The sequence below is a fragment of the Athene cunicularia genome (genome assembly GCF_003259725.1).
Source record: "Athene cunicularia isolate RWA chromosome 23 unlocalized genomic scaffold, athCun1 chr23_part1, whole genome shotgun sequence".
In the NCBI taxonomy this organism is placed as follows: Eukaryota; Metazoa; Chordata; class Aves; order Strigiformes; family Strigidae; genus Athene; species Athene cunicularia.
The window spans coordinates 1880382-1885650 of record NW_020799130.1 but is presented as its reverse complement, the minus strand read 5'-3'; the positions used below and the strand labels follow the sequence as shown (position 1 = coordinate 1885650).

Sequence of the window (5269 nt, the reverse complement as noted above, 5' to 3'; positions counted from 1 at the left end):
CGCTTTTTTTTTTTTTTTTTATATGAAGGTGAAAGGATCCTGATGCGTTCAAAAGGATACTTCAGATTTTATTACTACCCACTTTCAACAGCAGAACCGATAGCCCAGAAAATATTTTAGACGTCCTCCACTCAACTAACACCTCCAAAGGTGAACTGACTTTTTTTTTTTTTTTTTAAGGCAAACAGCGGGGACCCAGGACAGTACTTGGCAGCGTATTTCTTAATGGCAGACGAACTGCAATGTAATGCCGCTCTACTCGTTAATGAAATAGCAGGGATGATTATGCCGCATAACCAATGCATCTCTGCCACCTACAGTACAGACTTTAAACCTGGTATTATCTTGTGGCTGAATTCCACAATAATTATGAAGCATGACTGAAAACATTCTTTACACTGTAAAATTGTTTAAGATTGTTCCCGATCATTTCTCTACAGACTATTTTCATCTCAACTTTGCAGGGCGTTTTGAAATACAAGGTGCTATAAAAATGGATTCTGTGTGGCATTCTGCCATCCCCGGATAACTCAGAGACAGCTGAACCAATTTAATTTGAAACTTTTTTAAATAACGAAGTTCAAACAAACATATTTTGGGCCGAGATCAAACACGGGATGCCTAAAACCAATTCTGAGGAAGTTACTATGGCTGGTTGTTATGACAACCTGTTTAAACTTAATACTCTTTCCCCCCAAGGCTATTTTATTATTCATTCTGAACCAATAGTCAAACTTCTCATAAATAATCTTTAGGTATGCAGACCTAAATTTTACTTTCATAACTGTGAAGAGCCAAGTAATTCAATTGCCTGATATAAAAACTAGGGAACAATAAAATTAACCTGCCCAAATGAGGTAGAATTTCGCTCTCCTGTCCCCCCATTCCACTTTTTTTTTAATTTTTTTTTTTTTAAATATGCATATCCTTTGGAAAAGTAGATTCAGTAGCCTGCACGCTAATAATCCATCTACACATACACCGGTATAGCTACGTGAGTAGTCCACTATTAACTTCCAGGGATCCCACACACGTGAAGCGCTAGAAAGAATTAACGGCTGAGTGAATTAACATTTTGAAAATCAATTAGAAAAATTAATGGATTGCATTTCTTGCTACCTTAGCAATAGCATAAATAATTACTGAAGGCAAAAGCAGGACTCGAGAAAAATAATCAATCAGAGCCACAAGTGCTTTGTGCCCACTTAGCGCTGCTATAAAGAAATACAAGAGATTTAGGGTGAAGGAAAATGGTTCCCTGAACTTTCTGCATGGAAATTTTCATCAGCATCCATATGTCATTTGCTTAGGACATCGACAGCTTTTTGAAAGGACTAAATCAGCCAAGAAATCACTATCGTGTCCTCACATTTCCATCTACACCGCTGCTCAAACTCTCAGCACTCAAAAAAGACTGTATTCTCTAGGGCTCCAGTCTATCCAATTCCTTTTTTTTTTTTTTTTTTTTTCTTTTTTCCCCTGTTTTCTCTTCCCATCCCTTTTATTTCTGAGGTTAAGCAGCTCGTTGTTAACATCGGGTTGCACATTGGGGTTCTCGGAGGTAGTTTAGATCCCAGGTCAGCACTCAACTCAGATCTTTGCACTCAAGGACCAGCTGAGACACACCCAACCACCACGGCAAAGAGAAAGAAGCTGCTTCCATTTTGACACAGCCCAGGCTAAACCCAAACATCTCGGCAGCAGAGCATCTTCGCTCAGAGTCAGGAACCCCGATGAAATCACCGAGACAAGCACATGGAAACGCACCGCGCAACGTGTGGACACAAGGTTTTTGGAGGAGTGGTTTTGTTTTGGGGTTTTTTTAATAAATTTTAAATTGATTCCAGTTAATAGAACAGGATTCGTTCAGGAAAATAAAGGCCTTACTTTTTGATTTGATTAGCTTGCAGAGATGTAACTTCAGGCTCCGTATCTGCACTGAGCCCTCACCTATACGCCAAGGAGGGAAATCTCTATACAACGGCAAAAGGCAGATTTAATCTGTGAATGCCATCGTTCCTCCCAGCCCCGTGGCAGCTATAAACCCTACAGGTGGGGAGCCCCTATTGGAGATAAACCCCAACCACCCTCTCCTCAGGGCCAAAGGTAGCAGATTTAACCCCAAAGCTGCACCTTCTCCCGTTTCCCAGGGTTCAGGCAGCGGGCAGGCCACCTCCCACAGCCACAACAAGAGCAGCCCTGTCTCCCAATTCATCGTCCCCCAGCTGCCAGCACCGAGTCCGCAGGTGGACAATTGCAGGATGAAGGGTTCCTTCCCACCGAAATGTGTATTGCATGACTAAACGGGTCAGGGGCACAAATGTTCCAATGGATTAAAAAAAATAACATGGCTAGAACTAAACATTTAAGGGAAAACATGATGCTCACCTGCAGTTAACTACTAGCTTCTCACCACAAGGCTCCCACAGGTTTAAATTAATCATTAGGAAGCATTAATGGTTAATTGATAATGGAATATTTAATTACAGATAAACACAGTTGAACTGAAGCAGCTGCATGGTCTTTGAATGCAAAATGCCCTGGCTGCTGCTGATGAATCACAAATGAAATGGGAAGGATGCTCAGCGGGCAAGAGTCAACAGCAATCACAAAAACCAGAGAAACACACCAAGTCTCCTGCAGGAGCTCCCACCGCCCCGTCTGCGCATGGGGATAACGCCAGGCAGCACCAATTAGCGCCGCGAAACCTGCGGGCAGAGTGACAGCAGCCCAAGACAAAAGGCGGATGATAAAGGCTGCGACACGCTCTCGGAGAGGATGCTGACTGCGCTGTGACACAGCGCACGCCGCGTCTGTGCCACCAACTTCCCAAGGTCACAGGATTTTTCTTTATAAACCCAGTGCTGCCTTGGTGTCTTCAAGAAAAAGGAGGAGCTACATTACAGAGACTTAGAAATGCACAGAGCTAATTAAAAGAAGCTGAGGCTCCTTTCCACATTCCCCAGCACACTTTTGTACTACATTACGTGCTCTGAATTTTCAGCACCTACCATTAGCCCAACCAATGACTGAATTTTAATAGTCCAGTGAGTCATGTAAATAAAAGCCCATCTATTTTGGATCTCCGCCACTGTATTTTTTTTCAGTATTGCAGACTCCTCTTTCTTTCTTTAAATAATTCTATTGACAATTTGCAAAACTTTTCAAGCCTCTGTTTGTCCATTTCCCCCGTCCTCCTCTTCCTTGCTGCCATCACAGGCAGATATGAATCACTTGATAAAATATTCAGCTTCCTGAATACGGCAACACACTAACTCAAATCTAAGGCTTTGGAATGACTAAGTAGCAATGCAAGAACTGTTTTTTAAGTAAAATCAATAATCATTACTCACACATGGGAACTGGGTACCCATTTTGTATTAAGCATCTTTTTAATCCCGGAGTCACTCGGAGAAAGAGATGGACTGAGCTTTCACCTGAAAATTTCATTTCCACAGTTTTGCCTTTCTGAGGCTGGAGGTGACCAGAGGATGCTGGGGCCAGCAACACTGGGTGAAAAACAGGCTCCTTCCTCTGTCTCCTTGGCCCAATGACTGAAAATTGCAAGAACAGCCTTTCTCTGAACATTACTTCACCCGCACCTTCAGCCTAGTCCCTACCATGACCATGGTTTTGGACACTTTGGCTTGTACTCTACCCAGAGAGGTCCCTGAAAACAAAAGTTACCATTTGAACCATACTGAAGACTTTGCAAGACAAAGAATGTGTTGGAAGATGCCTAACAGTTCAGGCCCTCTAAGATACCAAATAAATTTGATCAGCTTTCAAGTAGCTCCAACACCGATGTCAAGCAACCAGCACACAGAAATGAGAACTCTTGTGATTGCTTGAAGAGCATTTAACAGCCTCAGAAAAACTGGTAGCGAGGATTTAAAAAGATTTTTCTTCTTAATGTCTAAGCCTGATTTATCTTGTCCTGAAATTTAAGCTTATTCTATGCACAGTGGATAGAGAAGAAATTTTAGCTTTTTACACGGCAGCCCTCTGGTAGAGCACCATGAGAAGCAACATGTGCAGGGAGCTTTGAGGACAGCAGGCTCCTGGCTCCTCACAGCCACCTCCACAGGTAAACACCCCAGAGCAACGGGAAGAACAAGTGTCAGTCCTGTTCCCACTGACAAAAAGCCTGGAATGTGAACAACCAGTTTAATCTCAGCTCTTCTCTGAATAAAGAGAAAAAAAAAAAAAAACCAAAAAACCACACACCAAACTAGCAAACTGCTCTAGGGGCAGCTGGGTCATTCTGCAGTTGAACAAGGTCAGTGGAACCGTTTATTGACACATTTGTGATCAGGATGCAAGTCCCAGGTGTTTGGTATACCAACACGGCAGGGAGAGCTACGTTAGGAGAGGCTCAACATACACAAAAAGACCAGCACTCATGTGATGGCAAGTTTTAAAAGAGCTGGAGAGAAACACCAGCGTGTCAGGTGCTTTTCACTGTTTCTCAGCAAATTAATCTGCTGGGGAATCAGGCCTGGTGCACTACGTGAAGGTTTCCTTGTGCTGTACCACTACTAGTTTATTGACTTTTCTGATCGTCTTAACTTCCAGGAAAACAAACTAACCAACGCACCCAAGGGACCAAACCTGCGCAGTCACTCTGCTGTAACTCTCAGCGTGCCCCCTGACCGGTTCCCTGCCCTGCGGGTCCATTTCTCTTGCTCAAACACCGGCAGCATTAGCAGAAATGCAGAATTTCACTCTTACCCTCAAGCCTTTCACTTTTCCAGCACAGCTCCGAATCCTCCCCCCCGTCCCCAGAACCCCCTCCCTGAACGCTGTCTCCAAGTTCAGATGGTCTGTGAAAAATCCATCTCTCGAGCAAGTGATTTTTATCCCAAATTCTTTCCAATATTGTTTCTAAACTAGAGCATTAAGGCTTTTTTTTTTTTTTTCCTGAGTGAAATTGAAACCCCCATGTTAAACGCAGCTCCTCCGACTCCTTTATTGCATAATACAGAAAGGTTAATGGTATCAAAACTCCTCTTTTGAGCAAAAGCAGCGAAGTGTGGCTTTCTCAACTAAACTATTTTCTTTATTTCTTTTCTTGCTCTTGTCTTTCACAGCGGATTCAGGCATTAAATATTTATACCATTCACTCAGCCATTCCTCCCTTGGCACAATTAGTATTACTGTACATGGATGGCACTGATTAATCTGCATTCACGCATCATTATCTATTTACAATCCCAATTCCTGCTTTAATTTGGTTCCACATGGAGAGAAAGAATGGGGGGGGTGGGGG

General features: G+C 42.9%; 1 protein-coding gene across 1 annotated transcript in view; it reads right to left on the bottom strand.

The window, feature by feature from the left end:
• Positions 1-5269, bottom strand: part of CSMD2 (CUB and Sushi multiple domains 2) — a 287923-nt gene that overhangs the window by 171707 nt on the left and 110947 nt on the right. The window lies entirely within an intron of this gene.